This window comes from Protopterus annectens, chromosome 1.part0 (assembly GCF_019279795.1).
Source record: "Protopterus annectens isolate FY-2018-M chromosome 1.part0, PAN1.0, whole genome shotgun sequence".
Lineage (NCBI taxonomy): Eukaryota > Metazoa > Chordata > Ceratodontiformes > Protopteridae > Protopterus > Protopterus annectens.
Window position 1 is genome coordinate 1382893223 of NC_056725.1, and position 20714 is coordinate 1382913936.

General features: G+C 44.5%; 1 protein-coding gene across 2 annotated transcripts in view; it reads right to left on the reverse strand.

Moving 5' to 3' along the window:
* UBE2J1 (ubiquitin conjugating enzyme E2 J1) overlaps positions 1-20714 on the reverse strand; it is an 873843-nt gene that overhangs the window by 654020 nt on the left and 199109 nt on the right. The gene's annotated exons all lie outside the window — the stretch shown is intronic.

The following is a 20714-nucleotide window of genomic DNA, read 5'->3' on the forward strand; positions in this document are numbered from 1 at the left end:
AGAATATGATCTAATTGAATCCACCATTTGAGATCTCTCTTGTAAATGCTGATGACTGTAATCAAAGTTGACATTGATTTGTACAGTATTGACCACTGTGTCACAAGCATCCATTGTAAAATTCTCATGTGAAATTTGGCTAAAGGCACTAGAGTTATATCTGTCGTCATGGATCCCAGGATCTGTAGAATCAAGCGTGTAGACACTTTTTTGCTGTTGATTACCTTCATAACTTGTGATCTGATTTTCTGTAGTCTCAGTGGGGGGGGGGGCTATTGTTGTGTCTGTGTTCAGGATAGCTCCTATGAACTCCAAGTTCTGAGTTGGTTCGAGGTGAGATTCATAGTTTATGGTCATCCCCAGACAGGAACATATCTGGAGAACCTGCTCTCTTCCCTCTCACAATTGATGGCTGGTCGAAGTGGTAATGAAATGACTAAGTATGGAACCACCTGGAATCACAGCAGTCTCAAGTGAGCCGCTACTACTGCCATGCATTTTGTGAATACCCTGGGGGCTGTGGTGATACCAAAGGGCAGAACTCAAACAGACAGTGACTGGCTCCCAGCCAGAAACAGAGAAACCTTCTGGATCATATGTCCATCTTTATATGGTAGTATGCATCCTGAAGGTCTACTGAGCACATCCAGTCATCCTGTTCCAAAAATGGCTGAATCGACTGAACTGTGACCAGCTGGAACTTTGTTGAACTGACTTGTTCAAAACACTGAGATACAAAAATTGGTCTTCAGTCCCCTATCTTTTTTTGGCACTAAAAGAATTTTGAGTAAGTTCTGGATTTTCTCTGGTCTGGTGAGACTTCTCGGATAACTCGTTTTCTAGCAGTTCTTGAATTTGTAGTACTGCTTGTTCCCTCTGAAGGAAAAATGATACATCACCTCTGGAAATGATCCTTTGCACTCAGGTACCTGATGTTATTTCTAGCCAGGCTCTCTCATGCAGGGATAGTCAACTTGCCTCCAAAGGAAGACAATCAGGCCTCTTTCAGGAGCGCTGGAAGGGTTTACCAAAGAAAGAATCTCTGTACCCTTGGTTTTGCCGGCCTCCTTTGCCGTGAGGGCAGTGTCTTCAATTGAAGTTCCCCCCTCTGCCCCTGGGGGAACCACCTCCACATGCATCTTGAAAAGACCCTTGGGACTTCTTGAACCATATCTTTCTGCTTCTTCTCTGATTTCATGAAAAGGATCATTGAGAGGTGGAAAAACGTATGCCTACGACAGACAGGGTCTTTCCATCTTTCTCACACCTTGACAAAGTCTCTAACTTTAGGGCCAAACAAGGACATTCTGGGAACACTGACAAATGAAGACTTAAGGGGCTCCTCAAAATCACATAAGTGCATCCAGATGTGTCTCCTGATGGCAATGCCTGAACCCGCTGCTTTTGTCATCCCTTCGGCTGCATGAGAAATGAGCCTCATGGACAAGTTGGATATGGAATCTAGGATAGGCAACAGACTTCTGAACCTCTTCAGAAACAGATCTTGAAAGGGTATCTGAAAGTTCCTTAAGATCCCTCTGCAGTCTGGTGAAATGTGCCAAGCCATTCCAGGACCGTAATGCAAAGGTCGTTGAAGCAAACTCGTTTTCCAAAACTATCCATCACCTGAGCTCCTTGTGGGGTGAATGGATAGAGGAAACACTACGATCACTGCATCAACAGGCAAACCTTTTCACCAGAATGGTTTATCCTCCAGGGCAGTGATAATTTTGTCAGGTCTCCAGGGTATGGGTTCAATGGTGTTGGAGGGTCTTCCATGCCTGCCAAGTGATCAACTCGATGAGTTCATCACTGGGTGGAGTTACTTAGGAGGGCAGATACCAAAAGCCTGCAGGTACACAACTCCTCAGGCAAAGGATTGCCAAACTTCCAATCACCTCTTTGTTTTAAGATTTCTAGGAGGTCTCCAAAGGAGACATGATCAGGAGGTGATCTTGTGGATCCTTCATCCTCATTGAAGTCTGTCTTTATTGATAGATTCCTCCATGGAGTTTGCACTCCAAATCCTTGGGACTCCTGAGGTTTTGGTACTTGTTGTTCTCGTAGAGACAATGGTTGAGACGCTGAACATAGGTAGGACAGGAATGTGTGTTCTGAACAGGAAGGGGCCGACTTGACTGCTACAGTCATAGCTCTCTCCATAGCCTTGAAAGTTGATCCACCCAAAGAAGGAAAGGACTTCAGATCCAAAAGGGTAGGTCTGGGAACAGAGACCACTTTCTGCTCCTAAGAGATCCCCTTAAAGCAGAAGCCAGAGCCAAGCTGATCCGTGACAAAGGCCCTAGGTGTAGAGAAGTCTCCGAGGAGTTGACTCTAGCACCTCAGAACCACAGGACAGATATGGCCCTGAGAGGTCTCCGGTTCTGACTGAGCCGAAGAGGTCAGAGCAATAATCGGTTTTGAAGACAAAGATATCTTTGATTCCAATGCAGACAGCACTGCACAGCTTGGAACTGTAGTCTCTAAGCTTTCAAGTGAAGTTAGAGGAGGAAGTAAAGGAGGAGTAGCTGAAGAATGGAATCTTTGACCCGTTGGGGTAGAAACCGAGGTGGATCCTGTCATACCTTGTGCCCAAAGGATTTTTCTCAAGTCTCTCCACATCATCTTCAGTTAGACTTCTAGAGGAATGGGCTATCACAGAAGACAATTTAGGTCTCTCTATGAATGGTGAAGGAAGTCACTCTGGAAAGGGATCAATAGAGGGTACATAACTTGTTCTTTCAAGAAAAAGTTTTGTCAAATCCTGCAAGTATGGTGTCAGACCTGAGGATCTCAGCACCAAAGTCTGACCCTGACCTGTAATTTTAGGAAGCAAAGAGCTAGTCGATTCCAAAAGTTGACTTATGTTAATTCTCAGTTCTGATGAAATATTCGGAGCCAATGTTTATGACTTTTTTCCTGTTAGTTCTAAAGGGGACAATGGAACCAATGTTTTAGTCTTTTTTGAATTAGGAGCCAATGAAGATGTCAACACAGACAAACTTCTTTTCTTCATCTTCTCAGAAACTTAGGAGAACAACGACTGACTAGAAAAATCAGATTTGCTTCTTGATTTTTCTTTAGAAGAAGTGACTCAGGATAATGCCTTGCTGAATGACAAGAGAAGCAGGCCTTTTAAGATTAATTTATTTTTCCACTCGAGAAGAGCTCTATGGCTAAAGGAGTGACAAATACAGCAACCCTCCTGAAGACAGAGGGGGCCCAAACAGTAAACACAGTGCACGTCAGAAAAGGATATTTTATGACCACCTTTTCTGCCATATCCCTTCTCCACACACACACACACACACACACACACACACACACACACACACACACACACACACAAAAAAAAAGACTACACAAAGTGTAGGAGGAAAATATCAGCAATGATATTTAGAATACACCTTAGTGTAGGGAACTGGAAATAAAGACAACAGTATTTAGAGTACTGCCGTACAAGAAAGGCAAAAAGAATAAGGGATTTTATAAATTATAGAGAAAAATAGAAAATGTAGTAGGATTGAAAGTTGGAGTTAAAAATATATTCAAAGCATCACTTATCTGCTCAAGAGTAACTGGTACCAAATCTGACATAAAAAACGGCAAACGAGATCTGGGGTAACTGGGATATGTGCATAGTGGGTAAGCAGCCAAGTCGGTTTTGAAGATTGGAACCAAACCCACAGGTTTACGACAGAATGAAAGTTGACATCAGATCAGGTGTCAAAATATTCCTTGTGTTCTCAAAACAGGCAAGCATAAACTAACAGTTTGACAGTTAATAACTCTTAAAATAAGTGTTGTAGAAGAATACACTTTTCCACCAAATCTATCAAAAGCTTTTTCCTCCTTGTCAGAAGGACAGGGAATGGTATTAACAAAGAAGTTATGTACTCACCATAACGTTCCATCTGAGTAGGTACTTCATTTGTCTGCAACCTGTGGGTATCGGATCTGATCTTGGATCCGAGCCGGCAGCTTTCCAAGCTACAAGATCCGAGCTCCTAGCTCCTCCCCCTACCCATAATCCCCTGCTATGTGCTACATTACCTCAGATCTAATTTTTTGCCTCTTACACAACTCCTACCTTCGATAGAGGAAGCAACACCAGATAAACTGTCCTAAGGCAGAACAAGATCTCTTTGGTGATAAGGAATCCCGAAAGGTTCGGGGGATGGCAGGGGGGGGGGTTGGTTGCAGACAAATGAAGCACCTACTCACATGGAACGTTATGGTGAGTACATAACTTCTTTATCTGAAGTATTTACTTCATTTGCTCTGCAACCAGTGGGACAGAGTCCCCAGCTACCTAGGGAGAAACCCTGGGCGGCCTATGGAAGGATATTCCGAAGCACCACAGAGCCAAAGGAAGCCCTATCTCTCGATACCATATCCAACTTATAATGAGAAATAAATGTATGTGAAGAGGACCAGGTAGCTGCAGAGCATATGTCATCCAAGGGGATCCTAGACCAGAAGGCTGCAGAGGTGGCCACAGCCCTCGTAGAGTGAGCGCGAATTCCCATGGGAACCGGTTTGCCTGCAGATAAGTACCCGTGGACTATGCATTGACAAATCCAATTTGCTACAGTCACTTTGGAAATGGCCTTACCCATGGCTGATTTAGCAAAAGACACGAACAACTGGTCCGATTTGCGAAAATCCTTAGTCCTGTGCAGGTAGAAACACAGTTGTCTGTGCACATCCAATTTATGCAATGTGTATTCTCCTTTATTCTGAAAGTTAAGGAAGAACACGGGTAAGTTTACTGATTGATTGATATTTGACTCCGAAGCCACCTTAGGTAAGAACGATGGATTAGTCCTGAGGAACACTCTATCCTTATGAAAAATGAGATAAGGATGCTTCATACATAAGGCTTGAAGTTCTGATACCCTTTTGGCTGAAGTAATGGCAACCAAAAAGGCTGTTTTCCAGGACAAGAACTTTAATGGAACCAAAGCCGCGAGTTCAAAGGGTGGGCCTGTCAAGGCTTGTAAGACTAAGGCCAAATCCCATGGAGGCACCACCACTTTCACCGAAGGCTTCAAGAGGAAAACGCCCCGTAAGAAGGTTTTACATAATTTTGTAGAAACCAAAGATCCTAGTCAGTCTCCCACATGGAAATGGGAGATGGCTGCCAATTGCACCTTAACTGTTGAGGCACTTGCCCCTTGTCTGAATATCAGAGACAGGAAGTCTAGAATAGTAGGAATAGGAACTGTAAATGGATCCAGGACTCTATCTTTGGCCCAGACAGAGAAGCGTTTCCATTTGCTGTAGTAAATCTTCCTAGTAGTCGGCTTATGTGCTGCGACTAGAATGGCCTTAACAGGAGATGAGATACCGGGAGTCCTAGCCATCAGTGGAACTGGAGCAACCAAGCCGCAAGCTTGAGGTTCACCAGGTTCGGGGTTTGTAATCCCGCCGGATGTGAAATCAGGTCTGGAATGGGATCCAGTATCCATGCCGGAGATACACTGCGAGACCGCAAGTACGGGAACCAGATATGGCGAGGCCAGAATGGGGCTATGAGGATAACTCTGCTCCCCAACCGACGGGCTTTCTGTATAAACTTGGTCATGAGCAGAAGGGGTGGAGAGGCATACAGTAGACCAGACGGCCAAGCATGGACTAGAGCGTCTCTGGGATTCTCCCCTTCGGGGGGAAGTATTGTGAAGCACTCGCTGCATTTTGTGTTTAAGGGAGAAGCAAAAAGAACGCAGCAAGGCCAACCCCATTTGCCGAAGATCTGCTTCGCAACTGATGGATTGAGAGACCACTCGTACGGAGTGAGAATCACTCTGCTCAGTTTGTCCGGCAAAATGTTGGACCAACCCGGAATGTGCGTTGCTACCAGAAAGCAGTTGGTGGATATCACCCATTCCCACACTCTCATAGCCTCCCGGCAAAGTGGGTAGGACATGGCTCCTCCTTGCTTGTTTATGTACCAGACCACTGACATGTTGTCTGTCCGGATTGCAGAAGTCCCCAGAGGTAGAAGGTTGTGGAGAGCTTGCAACGCTAGAAGCACCGCCCTCATCTCTAGGACATTTATATGCAAAGCGGTCTCCAGGGGAGTCCACGTGCCTTGGACGGTTCTGCCCGAACAATGCCCCCCGACCCGAGGCGAGAAGCGTCTGTGGTCAGCGTGGCTTGGGGGGAGGGACAACAAAAGGCCTCCCTTCAGCTCTGGGGCGTGGAGCCACCAAAGAAGGGAGTGCCTGCAAACTCTGCTTAGGGGAATCGGAGTATTCAACGGATGGAGTAGCAGGGACCACTGAACTTGAAGGGTCCACTGCAGAATCTTCATTCACAGACGCGCATGAAGGGTGAGAGTGATCGCTGCTGCCATAGATCCTAGTGCCCTCAGAACTAATTCCGCCTTCAGGGCCGGGCTTTGAAGAAGAATTAGCACCTGACACATCAAGCTGTTTATCCTGTCCGCAGTTAGCATTGCTCGAGAAATGCGGGTATCTAACTTGGCCCCTATGAACTCCAGGACCTGTACGGGGCAAAGAGAGGATTTCTGGAGGTTTACAGAGATGCCTAAGCTATGGGCAAGGGTCAGAGCATAATCTCTTGCCAGGCAGAGCTGATGCCTGTTGGTGGCGGTAAGGAGCCAGTCGTCTAGGTACGGGAAGACCTGAATGCCCTGAAGTCTCAGGTGGGCTGCAACCACTGCCATGACCTTGGTGAACACCCTGGGGGCTGAGGTGAGGCCGAACGGGAGAACCCTGAACTGGTAATGACTGGCTCCCAGCCAGAAGCGGAGAAACCTTCTGGATCGTCTGTCCATCAAGATGTGGTAGCACGCATCCTTGAGGTCTATCGAGCACATCCAGTCGTTCTGCCGCAGAAAGGGAAGAATAGATTGGAGGGTGACCATCCGGAACTTTTCTTTGGGAATGAACAGGTTCAAAGTGGAGAGGTCTAGAATGGGTCTGAGGTCCCCCGTCTTTTTTGGCACTAACAAGAACCTGGAGTAATAACCCGATCTGGACTGGTCTGGGGGGACAGGCTGGATGGCTCTTTTTTCTAGCAACTTCAGGATTTCTGAAGCTGCTGCCTCCCTTCGATCGGGTGGAACATCGGGGAGGTGTCTGGTCGAGGGAGGGTGGTTTATGAAGGGGATGGTATAACCTCTGGATATGATGCGGAGCACCCATCGATTTGTCGTAATGGACTCCCAGTTTGACAGGTGCTCCGACAACCGCCCCCCGACTGCCTCCAGAGAGGGACAGCCGGGTTAGCCCTCACGGCTGCTGCGCGGGTCTATCCGGGAAGGGTTCCCTGGACCCGAAGTTACGCGGCCCCCCTCTGCCTCTGGGCCGGCGTCCTCCTTGTCCTCCTATGCCTCTAGAGTACGAGGGGTCCAAAGCCGGATGGGATTGCTGGGACTTACGGAACCACAGCTTCTTTTGTCCCCTCTGATTCCTAGAAAAGGATCGTTGGGGACTAGAGAAGCGGACCCCGATGGCAGACAGCGTCTTCCCATCCTTCTTGCTTTGGACCAGCGTCTCGCGAACGGTCTTGCCAAAGAGTGAAGATCCGCCAGAGGGTACATTCGCGAAGGATGCCTTGAAGGGATCTGTGAAATCGCAAAGACGGAGCCAGGAGTGACGTCGCAAGACGACCCCAGCTCCGCTGGCCCTAGCGGCTCCCTCCGTGGCATGGGAGAGTAGACGCATGGATGTGTTAGAGATGGATTTTAGAGTGGCCATACGAGTAGAGAAAACTTTTTTGTCCTCGACTGACATGGACTCCGGGGGGGCTGCAGCGTATTCCTTAATTAAGTCTCGTTGCAGCCTAATGGTATGTGCCATGTAGTTAAGCGCCCTTACAGAAAAGGTCGCTGAACTAAACATCCACTTCCCAATGCGGTCCAGTGCTCGAGATTCCTTATCTGGTGGGTGAACCGTAGAACTCTCCTGAGCGAGTTCTCTCTTGATGGCAGCCGCCACCAGCATGGCATCCACTGGGTTCCCTTGGCCCAAGACAATCTATCCACTGGGGGGCTAAGGATCTTGTTGGGTCGCTTCGGGATAGGCTCCACAGTGTCGGGCTCCTTCCACGCCCTGGTAGTAATGAGGTCTACCAGGGGGTCAGCCGGGGGGGACACCCAGGAGGTAGAAGGGCCTCCCTCAAACGCATCCAGGAACACGGATTCATCTGCGGAAGTTTTTGGGCAGACCACCCCCCTCTAATACGCAACATTTCCATGATGTCTCCGAAGGAGACATCCTCGGGGGGTGACCTTGGGGAACCTTCCTTCATCTAGATCCGTGTGGGTTGTGACGGACTGGCGGGAGTCCAGGTGCCTCCTCTTGCACTGGCGTTTTGAGGGACCTCCTCGGTGGGACTGTCCGAAGAGGGCTTGTCAACGGGGTCCTGTTCCTCTAAGGGAACCAACTGGAGGGCTTGAGCAGGTTGTCCCGATGGTCGGATGATGGAGGATAGACCCACATGCAGCGGGGGTACGGGAGGATCCGACGCCCGGACCGGGACCTGGAGGTCCTCGACAGTACCCTCTCCACAACCTCAAATGCCGAAGGAGAGCTACTCTCGCCAGGCTCCGAGAGCAATCTCCTCGGCTCCGAGGTAGGGATTGGGGTCGGAGCCGATGCAGCCGGAGCAGAGAGAGAGGTGTGCTCCGAACCCAACGGAGCCAAAGACACACCAGTTCCCCCGGATCCGATGCTCAGCGCTCGGCCCAGATAGCTCAGATCCGACAGACTCGAAGGCACAGTCGGCGTCGAAGCGACCGGAGCTATCGGCACCGACGAATCCCTGGTTCCAAAAGGGCCCGGATCTGATAACTCCGAGACCCGAAAACGGGTCAGAGAAGGAGTAATCGGAGCAAATATGGGGGCCACGCTCCCCCCCAGAGGGGGGGGGAGGCAAGAGCACCCCCATCTGCATTTGGGTCTGGATGAATCGGCGCATCATCCGATCCATATCTGCTTCAGTGAGGCTTCTTGTTGATCTTGAAGAAGTCGTCGAGGTGGGCCGGGAGGGTCGCCTCGACGACCTCGAGGGAGACCGATCATCCTCCTCCTCCAGCTCCAGAGAAAAACGAGGTGAACGGAGCCGAGAGGGGGAGGATCCGTAGCCCCTCGAGGGAGACCTAGTCAGCTTAGACGGCGGGGCTGAGGGTTGAGTCTCAGCCCGCCTTTTGTGGGACTTATGTCTCTTGTCTTTGTGTCTTTTTTCCACCGTAGTGGAGGTACCTGAATCCCCCGAACTCAAACCCAAAGAGGGAGGTTGAGTCCCAGGTTGAGTCAGGGGCCCAGAAGGCATGAGGGCTGTGGAGACAGCCTGTGCCTGAGAGGGGGAGGAAGAAGAAGCTGATTCCTGAGGCAACAAGCCCGCCAGGATCAGCCTGTTCTTCCTGTCCCTAATAGCTCGGGGATTAAAGGCCGCGCAGATTGTGCAGGCCGATGACAAATGGGCCGCCCCCAAGCATAAAACGCACTGAGTGTGGCCATCCGCCGGCGAAAGTTTATGGCCACACTCAGTACACTTTGAGAACACCGCCTTAGGCCCTTCGGCCATAACACCACTCACACCAAAAAACACACCCAAACACTAAGAGGGGGGAGGGTGAAAGGCGGGAACTAACCAAAACAAACTAGTTAGAAAGGGGGAACAAAGGTACCTAACTAACTACACTTTCGCTAACTAACACAGGAAAACTAAACACTCTCACACAAGAAAAGATTTTTTTTTTTTTTTAACAAAGAAGAAAAAGGTTCAATCTCACCAAAAAGCCAAGGAGCTCTTCAAAAGTAGCTGCTTCAGCTGCGGCAAAAAACTATCTGGGGTAATGTAGCACATAGCAGGGGATTATGGGTAGGGGGGAGGAGCTAGGAGCTCGGATCTTGTAGCTTGGAAAGCTGCCAGCTCGGATCCGATACCCACAGGTTGCAGAGCAAATGAAGTAACTACTTCAGATCAAATGTTTAGCAGCAGCTGGGTTCAGCAGAGAACAAATAATACTCTCTGGAAATGGTTTCAGAAAAGAGAATCCTTTGAAAAAAATGGCAGAATCTGAATCAGAAACCAGAGGAGAAAAAAATGAACATTGTCCCTTCATACTCAGTGAACCTCTTCAGAAATTGAATCCATTCTTCTCCTGCCAGAAACAGCTGAAATGAAGGGTCAAGAACCTGAGCTAAACCCAATAATTCACTCCTATCTAAAGTATCTGAGATAGGTAAAGACATATGTCTATGTTTTTCCTTCTTTATGACAGGAATTACTGAAGAAGCAGACCCACTTTTGCCAGGCAAAGCCTCCTTTTGTACTGGCAATCCAGTCTGACTAGGCAGATATTAATTCCCTGCTCCTTCTCCCAGAACCAACAAAAGTGGTTATCCCTTACCCACCAAAGGCACTCCAACAGCCACAGAAGACATGTCTAACCTCAGCCCATGGGGCCTAAAAAGACTACATCAGATGAAGTCAAGGAAAGGATGAATGGTCTGAGGAACCATAAAGGACCACAGCAGAGTCACACATCTGCGGCCAAGGCACTTTTGCAGCCTGCTGTGGTGGCAAAGGCTTTTTATTAATTTTCTTCTTTTAATGGAACTGGTACATTGACCCAATGGTAAAGCCAAAAAACTTGCCCGATTCCAAGGGAAGCCAGGCAGCAGTATTCAGTAAAGGTCACTTTTTTCACCAAAACACATGGTGAAAAGCACTTAAAACACAACATTTACAAAGGAAACAATAGTTTTTAAATTAGTTTTTAATATTTTTTTCCACAAAAGTAAAGACTAATCCTCCTGCTTAAAAAAGTTACTAAAGTCACATGGCTGTCAATAAAAACATTTTTTTTCCTATATTAAAATTGATAGTTTCACAGAAAAAGTTAACCTTTTATCATGAGTGAAATCTGGAAGTTTTTCACACAAATATATCAGCCCAGCAAGGGAAAGCACCAGCTGGCTGTTGATTCTCAAAAACTCACAAATGGAGTGCTCTTCATATTGAGGAAAACTCTGAAGGGGTTAGTGCCCAATCCAGTCTTTCTTCAGCTCAGCTCATGTTGAATAATGGTTTGAACAAGGGGAAAGTAAATTTAAAGTTTTAAAAGCTGGCTAGCTGTTATATCCTACACAGGATATTACGCACATAAATAACTAAGGCTATTGCAGCAGTAATCAATATGATGAACATCTTTGATATTGTGCAGTAATTCTCTGATGAACAGCAGCACCAGACTCGAGGCAATAGAATTTTTTCATGCTCCCCCCTCCCCCATTTGGAAAATGGCAGAAAAAAAGCAGGTTTTGGGGTGGAAGTAGACATGCCGCTATTCTTTTTTTCGGGGGGGGGGTGAATTAGTAGTTCTCTTAGTTGATTTTATCCAGTTAGCTGTACATCTATATTTCTTATCTAAAATGTACAAAGTAAGTCGTAATGACATTATATATATTTTGTATAGAACATTGTTGTACTTTGTTTTCAAATAGTGACACAGGATTCTGAGACGCTGGCAGGGAGGGAGATTGTCAAAAATGCTGCTTGAGGGGAGGCATGACCCACAGAGGTCCATAACCCTCAAACATGTAGGCAAATGCAAAGGTGGGGATCAGGGAAACAAATGTAGGTAATGGTCCTCCACAGCAAACAGAGGCAGTTGCTGGCACTGCCTCCCCCAGGATGCCCTTAAAATCACACCAGCTCCAGCTCACTAAAAGTCCAGGCAAGAGAGAGGAGCAGGTATACCTGGCATTGGACAGGAGCACTGGGACAGATGGACATGTCAGGTTTTAGCAGGGAAATGGCAGCTCCTATAATAAATAACGGCTGCTGTTTTGGGACAGGGTGTTAACAGCTTCCATGCTTATCCTCACCTTTACTTCCCTTTCAAAGGCCATTCATGAACTACTCAATCACACCACGGTGACCCACAAGTAGGAATACAACAAAACTTGGAGTACAACAAAACTAACCATTTTGCTTCTGTCCTCCATGCAAAAATTCAACATTACAAAACTGCATTCACTCCAGTGGCCAACTTCTACCACTATTTATACCTGACTTTTTCGCTCTTTTTACCCAGTCTGTTTATCCACTTCCAGCCCTGAAAAATAAAGTCCTGCCTTAGCTGCAGACATTTGTAAAAATCATTACATGACAAGCAGATTTCCTTACAAAGTTTCTTCTGAACCTCTACAGATCTCATCCCTTAATGATTCCTAAAACGCTGGTTAAACTACCTGGTTTTGCATCCATAAATGTGTGTACATTATACAAGCACACACACACACACATATATATATATATATATATATATATATATATATATATATATATATATGCTTTATAGCATATCATTGTATCTGTAAATGTGTTTTGTTCACTTCTTATATGATCCTATTCACCTGGGCTGTGCCCACAAATGGCCCACTGAGATCAGTACACTACCCCTGTAAACAGATTATATATATTGATATATATATATATATATATATATATATATATATATAGATAGATATATATATATAGATATATATACATATATAGATATAGATATCATGATACTAAGTTGCATGATCAAAAGAAGAACTGATCTCAGATTCCTTGCAGTGGAAAAGACAGAGATTGAAATGCCTTGAAAAAGATCATTAGCAAAATTATACCAATCTTCCCTAGAACCCTCAGCACTAAACAGAGTGGGCAGAGTGGAAAATGGGAAGGGTATTTTATTGTATGGGATTTTTTCTTGGGTATCCTCTGAACTTTCATAAGAGAGCCATCTACTTCCTCTTGGACTAAAATTTGAGGTACCCAACCCATCCAATATCTGAAAGTGACAGTCTCCTTTCACAGCGACAGCTTGATGTCCAACTGAGGAGTATATGCTCTGTTCCTGACCCTTAGCAGCGTCCCATGAAGTATCATCAGAAGTGTCATGAACCTCAAGACTCATGGTCCGAGGACTTGGAAATGACCACAGCGGAATTAGTTTGTGATAGGTAAAGAGATGCCAAAGGCGGGGTTGCTTCAGAATCTTCTTTGGTATATTACTCCTTTTTATCAGGAGGAGAGATCTGGTGACAGAGCAGGTTTCCATGGATGAACATGCAAGAACCTTTAAATACTGGTTCTCAAGAAAAATAAATATTCAGGTTACTGAGCCAACTACAAATTGTTTTTCGGTGTAAAGGAACAAGAAACCTTGCAAGAGTGGATATTGTACGTCTCCCCTAAATAAAAAGGTAAGCTACTGAGAATCCTTCTAACAGATTTGCCTACCACATGGACATTTCTCTTTTCACCAAGATGTAAGAAAATTTACCATAATTTTTTTTAGTCAAAAGTAAAAGGAAGGTCCCCTGACGGGTAGTCAGCTACCCAGAACCTGATATCCTAGCTGACTGCCGAACTGAAGCCGCAGTACAGCCAAGCCCCTAACTGAACGCTTTAATGGCAAGAAATTTTGTGCTCACACTTCTAACAGCAATCTCATGCTCCAACGGACATACAGGTACAAAGAAGGCAACCAAATAAGCTTTTGTACAGAGGCCAGATGTCTGATCCTTGATAGTATATATTCCATATAGCTAGAAAGTACTGCAATGATGATCTAATTATGAACGTCTGGTACGATTATCAGTGTGGGAAAATTAAGTGTGTCAAGTAATCAAAATGTCTGCAAAATTACCCATAACTGTTTCTGCAGCAGAAGCTCTCTGATATCAGGTCTGTGTGTGTTAAAGGAACAAAACACTTCCTGCTTATATCAAATACCTTACAGTACCGGTTACTGCCAAGGTATATAATTGTATACCAGTGGGGTAAAAGGTTTCCAGTTCATGTAAAAATCAGCTATTGTAATTACAGTTCATCCTCCAAGGTTGCACTTTCCATTTTCTCGTCTTGTTCTTTGATTCTCATGAATTTCTTTGGGCTTTTCCCCCATTTCTAGGGAAAACTTTTTATTTATTTATTTATTTTATTTTACATTTGTTGACCAGGAAAGTCCAACTGGACACTGATCCATTTTCAGCGGAGGCCCGGGGAGAAAAACTCCAAATAGTATTACATACAAGAAATTTCAAAAAAGGAATATCATACAGAGATATAGCTTCCATGTAAACATAAGTCAGGTTTAGCTTAACAATTCATTTAGTAAAGTCAGTAGGTTAAGATTATGCAGTATTCCAACAGCAGGGTCTGTATAGAATATTTAAATTTTATTTATTTTTTTTAATATCTTTTAATCTTAATTTTAACTTTTCTTTTAATATTGATCAACTTTCACATACATAATATTAAATCAGCTCACACTTATTTAAAATATAGAAATCCACAGACACCAAGGTGAAACAAAACTGATATATTTAAAATATAACCTAACAGATTTACTAAACTCCACAAAAACCTTAAAGCTTGAACAAAGTTTAAAATAAAATATTTGTATGTAATCAGTCCTTAAACGGTGCGCCTCCATTCAGGACAGACTATAATTCATTCAAAAGTAAACTACTAGCATGCAAACACTAAAACTTAAATATAACATTTATTTAATTACAATTTCTTTGTATTGCCACTATGATAAACAATGATAATATGGCTCATTTAATTTTTTTGTAAAACTAACCCTTTATCATAACCCACTAACCTAAGTAGTTTTAATAACTAAGCTTTTTTTTTTTTTTTTAACAAGCATCTTTTCCAGTAATAGACACAAAGCCATCTTAAAAAGCATCCAGATTTGGACATGGCTATTAAATATAGTCTCAGGAACCCTGAACACCTTTCTCGTATCTTTATTTTCTAATGTGGGTCTTTCATGTTAATCTCCTTAACCTCAGCAGTGTGTCAAATACTTAAACATGTCTACGAAAAATCCTAAGCCTTCCTAACTTAGTGCCATAGACCAGGCATATCACAAATCCTCTGTAAACTTGCACTATCTAAATTCTCATTTAAATTAATCAGCAAGTCCCATCTCGTCTCAGTTAGTACCCAATATTTCAATTCCTTTACTGCATCGCATGCCTAGATAATCAAACCTTTAGACTCTGGCTTGTTGTCCACTAGCCTCCAGTAAGAAATTTACTAATGCAGGTGGGGGTTGCACTTACTAATTCAATTAACACCCAAACCAACTTTGCTGCTCCTACCACCCCCTTCATATTTACTTATTTTTCTGTCTTTGTTTACCATGAAAAGTCTGACTGAGTAATACCCATTTTCATTGGAGGCCTAGAGAGCAAAGCTATATTTGCTTACACTGCATTATACTAAACTCCAGTTAAACACAGAGTAGTTACATTTTTACACTGTAGGATTTTTGATAGATGTTACTAAACATGAAGCCCACATACAACTTAGTGGACTGCACAGGCAGCAGTTATATATAAAATCTTTTGTCATTTCAGTGAGGTTGAGTGCATTCTGTTTATGGAGAGTATTTTGAGAGTACTGTATGGTGAGCACAAAGTATCAACCTTGAGATGAGCATGTGCAAGACTAAGATTGGTTAAGACGTTGTTAAAGCAGTGGTTTAAAACTACTGAGTTTGTCTGAGAGTTTTATTTGTGTGGGGATACTATTCCAGAGTTTATCAACGTATAGGGAGTGCAGTGAGTCTCCTGCAACATTACTTGACTTACTTGTGAGTAGTAAGAATTTGTCACTAGAGCGGAGGTCCCTTGCTAGACAGTAGGGCAGTAATAAGTTATGTAGTGCAGGGCATTTTTCTGGATGATGACTGAGTTTGTGTGCTGTAGTTAGCTGTGAATATATGTTAGGTAATTGTGTTGTTCAAGCCAGTTTAACTGCTTTAAGCTATGACAATGGTGGGTCATATAAGGGAGACTGGTAGGAAATTTAGCTATTTTAATGTAGCAGGAGGCAAGTTTCTTTCTATGAGTATTTAAGTTTGTTAGGACAGGAGCGGCACACAAGACAGTCAGCAATAAGAAGGTGGTGGCTACATTTTTTTTTTTGCAGCATCTGTACTGAATCCATTGATCTTATAAAGGGATTTTAGCTTCTGGCGAGTAGATTTAATGTTGTGCAGTATATGCTAGTCATATTTGAGACGGTCACTTATTAACACCTAGAAATTTACTCCGAGTTACAGTTTCAATGACAAAATCCACATTTTCAAAACAACAGCCACATCAACACAGAGAGCCACATCACATGAAGTCTCTACTTCTAAACCCATAAGGTAAGCCACCACACAATCCAACATTCTGGTCACTGCACACTCCATCATGAGACACACTGATGTCCCGCTCACCAGGCGAAGTAAGTAGGTCGTCACAGTAAGTTGTTTATCTGGGGCTAGATCTGCCACATTATGCACACACTCAAGTCACTGGACCACAAGTACCGGTATGACTCAGTCATAGTCCATTTGGGAGTAAATTACCTGAGACATACCTCCCTATACTATATAAAAAGAGACATCATGCAGCTCTTGGAATGTGTGTCTCAGGCTGGTATAAGCCTAGCAATGAGCGGCATTTTAACTTCTCCAAGGATGATTCCACAATACGAACAAAAGATGACTGACTTTAATAACTGGCTTAGCTTCTGGTGTCATTCTAAGGGGGTGCAATATTTGCCAGCATGGAAGGAGATGGTCACACCATGCTACTTTGCAGGAGTCATATCGTGCTACTTTGCAGGGATGGTCTGCACCTCTCCTCCTCCAGCCTTTAGAATATTAGCTAAAACATTGGCATTGCTTAAAAAAGGCACTATGGGGGAAGACAAATTGAAAGTACTTCCAACACAGCAAATCAAAATCAAGAAAATCTAAAAATATTACTGCGCAATGCTAGGAGTCTAAGCAAAAACTCCCCTCCCTAGAAGCTCTCTTCACCTTAGACAAGGCCAACGTCTGTGCGCTCACTGAGACATGGTTTAAAGCCACAGAGAGCACAACACTGCAAGGTTATAATGCCATCCACACATTTAGACCTTCTACTACACAGACAGGGACTAAAGGTGGAGGTGTCTTGATTTACTTCAAAAATAAATATACAGTGGATATAAAAAGTATACACACCCCTGTTAAAATGCCAGGATTTTGTAATAAAAAATGAGACCACAATAAATCATTTCAAAACTTTTCCCAGTTTTAATGTGACCTATAACCTGTACAATTCAATTGAAAAACAAACAAATCTGTTAGGGGAAAAATATAAAAAATAAAAAACTTACAACACGCTGGTTGCATATGGCTGCACACCCTTAAACTAATACTCTGTTGTGTGTGCACATCCTTAAACTAATACTTTGCTGAAGCACGTTTTGATTTAATTACAACATTCAGCCTTCTTGGGTACACACCTGCCATCAATTAAAGAGATTCTGATTAACCCCAAATAAAGATCAGCTGTCCTAGCTGGATTTTCCTAACATTTACTCAGTTGCCTGCTACAGCAAAATAAGAAGTTATGTACCTACCATAACGTTCCATGTTAGTTGTCTTCTTCTCGCCTTCTTTCTTGCTGGATGGGTTCGGAGCCACTCGGCCAATACTAAAGCTCGAGAGCTAATTCCACCGGCTCGAGGCTCCCCTATATCTCACAATGCTAGGTGGTAACTACTTAGATCTCGTTTGATAGCTATACCAAGCAATCCTAGTCTCCATAGAATGCAGTAGGGAAACCCACCTCAAAACAATCTGCGTTAAAAAGTATCGCAGACCTCATAAAGGATAAAAGAGGTGGAAGAACGTGTGGGAATGACGACTTCCAGAGGAAGAACACAAACTGAATTCCTGTCGGTCTGTCCAGGCTTGGGGGTAGGAGGGTGGAACGCAAGAAAGAAGGCGAGAAGAAGACAACTAACATGGAACGTTATGGTAGGTACATAACTTCTTAATGTAAGTTGTCAATCTCGCCTTCATTCTTGCTGGATGGGACCGCGTCCCTAGCACCTTATCCCGGGTGGCCTATCGGAACAGACTCTTGAGAACAGTGGAACCAAAATTGGCACGGCTTCTGGAAACCATGTCCAATTTGTAATGTGAAATGAATGTATGAGGAGAAGCCCAGGTGGCTGCTGCACAAATGGAATCTATTGGCAGCCTATCCTGAAAAGCTACGGATGTAGCTAATGCCCTAGTTGAATGAGCTCTAGGGTCTTGAGGGTAGTTTTTGATGTCTGATCTCATAGATGAAGGTAATTGTAGAGGTGAGCCATCTAGAGAGGGATACTTTAGTAACTGGAAGGCCCAATTTCCCTTCCGCATATGACAGAAACAATTGATTAGATTTCCTGAATTGTTTAGTCCTGTCTAAGTAATATCTAAGTTGGCGATGAACATCCAAAAAATGTAGCTTTTGTTCTGACCTGTTTGAATAGTTAGGGAAAAAGACGGGGAGATCAATAATTTGGTTTAGGTTTATGGAAACTTTAGGCAAAAAGAATGGATTAGTACGGAGGGATACCCTGTCTTTGTGAAACACTAGGTAAGGAGGATGACTGCACAGAGCATGGAGTTCAGATACCCTTCTTGCTGAAGTTATAGCTACCAGAAAAAGTGTCTTCCAAGAAAGCAACTTCAGAGAACATGAAGCCGCCGGTTCGAAGGGGGGAAGGATTAAAGATGCCAGAACTAAGTTCAAATCCCATTGAGGCGGGGGATCTTTTATTGGAGGTTTGAGAAGAAATACGCCCCTTAAAAAGGCTTTACAGAGTTTGTGAGCCATGATGCTAGACTCCGAGACACCAACATGAAAATTAGATATGGCAGCCAATTGAACTCTAATGGTAGATGCAGATGATCCTAAATGAAAGAGTTCTGCTAGAAAATCTAGAATAGACTGGATAGGTGCTGTAAAGGAATCTATGTTTTTTGACGTGGCCCAAAAGGAGAAGCGTTTCCATTTGCTACTATAAATCTTCCGAGTAGAAGATTTATGAGAGGCTATCAAGATATCTCGGACAGAGCGAGATATTGAGGGAAGCCTGGCTAAGGTTGGAATCGGAGAAACCACGCTGTGAGGTTTAGAGAAAGCAGAGATTGGTGCAGCTGACCCGATTGGTGGGTTATCAGATCTGGTACTGGGTCCAGATGCCAAGGCTGCTCCAAAAGGTAACGATGAAGAAACGGAAACCATATTTGTCGAGGACAGTAAGGGGCAATGAGGATCATTGTCACTCTCAAGGCGATGGCTTTCTGAATTAGTTGAGATATCAGTGGAAAGGGGGGAAAGGCATACAGAAGTCCCCGGGGCCAATCGTGAACTAGAGCGTCTCTGGTGGGATGGCCTGGTAACGGGAAGAGAGTGAAGAAGTCGTGACACTTGCTGTTTTGGGGAGTAGCAAAAAGATCGCAGCAAGGCTGGCCCCATCTTAGGAATACTTCTTCTAGAACTGATTTCTTTAGAGACCACTCGTGGGGCATGAGAATTGCCCTGCTCAATTTGTCTGCAATAACATTGGATTTCCCGGGAATGTGCGTTGCTATCAGAAAACGCTGAGAAGAGATCGCCCATTGCCAAAGTCTGAGTGCCTCTCGACATAAAGGGTATGATCTGGTTCCGCCTTGTTTGTTGATGTACCATACTACGGACATGTTGTCCGTTTGAATTGCAATAGTCCCAGTGGGAAGAGAGTCGTGAAGGGCTTGCAACGCTAAAAGCACTGCTCTCATCTCTAAGACGTTTATGTGCAAGTGGCACTCGAAAGGTTGCCACGTGCCTTGGACTGTCCTGCCCTGATAATGCCCCCCCCCACCTGATCAGGGAGGCGTCTGTTGTCAACGTGGCGACTGGGAGGGGAAGAGTGAAGGGTCTTCCTCGAAGAAATTGATGTGAAGTGATCCACCAAGACAGTTGATTCTTGCATGATTGATATGGTATGGGACATCGGGAGCTGTTGAAAGGACCATTGAGTAAACAGCATCCATTGGAGGATCCTCATGTGAAAGCGAGCTAAGGGGAGAAGGGGAATAGTTGCTGCCATGAGTCCTAACACCTTCAAAACTAGTCTGGCTTTGACTTTGTTGCATTGTAAGAGAGGGGAAACTTGGTTCCGAATGTCTGACACTCTCTGCTCTGTGAGTCTGGCTGAAAGACTGAGTGTGTCTAAGGTGGCGCCTATAAAGGTAATAGATTGACAAGGCGACAAGGCAGATTTTTCAAAATTTATCGAAATGCCTAGAGCTTGGCAAGATTGGATGGTGAAGTCCCTGGATAGAAGAAGCTGATGTCTGGTGGTGACGGTAAGGAGCCAGTCGTCTAAATATGGAAACACCTGGAATCCTTGATGTATCAAGTGAGCCGCGACCACTGCCATGCTTTTGGTAAACACACGGGGGGCTGTAGTGAGATCAAAGGGCAGGGCCCTGAACTGGTAGTGACTGGCTCCCAGCCTGAAGCGGAGATATCTCCTGGAGTGTCTGTTCATCTTGATGTGGTAGTACGCGTCCTGAAGATCTATCGAGCCCATCCAATTGTCCTGACCCAAGAAGGGTAGAATGGACTGTAGCGTGACCATCCAGAATTTTGTTTTCTTGACATACTTGTTTAAGTAGCTGAGATCCAGTATGGGTCTCCAGTCCCCTGTTTTTTTTGGTACCAAAAAGAATTTGGGGTAGATTCCGGATCCTTGCTGGTCTGCCGGGACTGATTGGATAGCTCTTTTTGATAGCAGCTTTGAAATTTCTAATGCTGCTTGTTCCCTCAGACCGGGTGGAACGTCTGGAAGGGATCTTTTGGGTT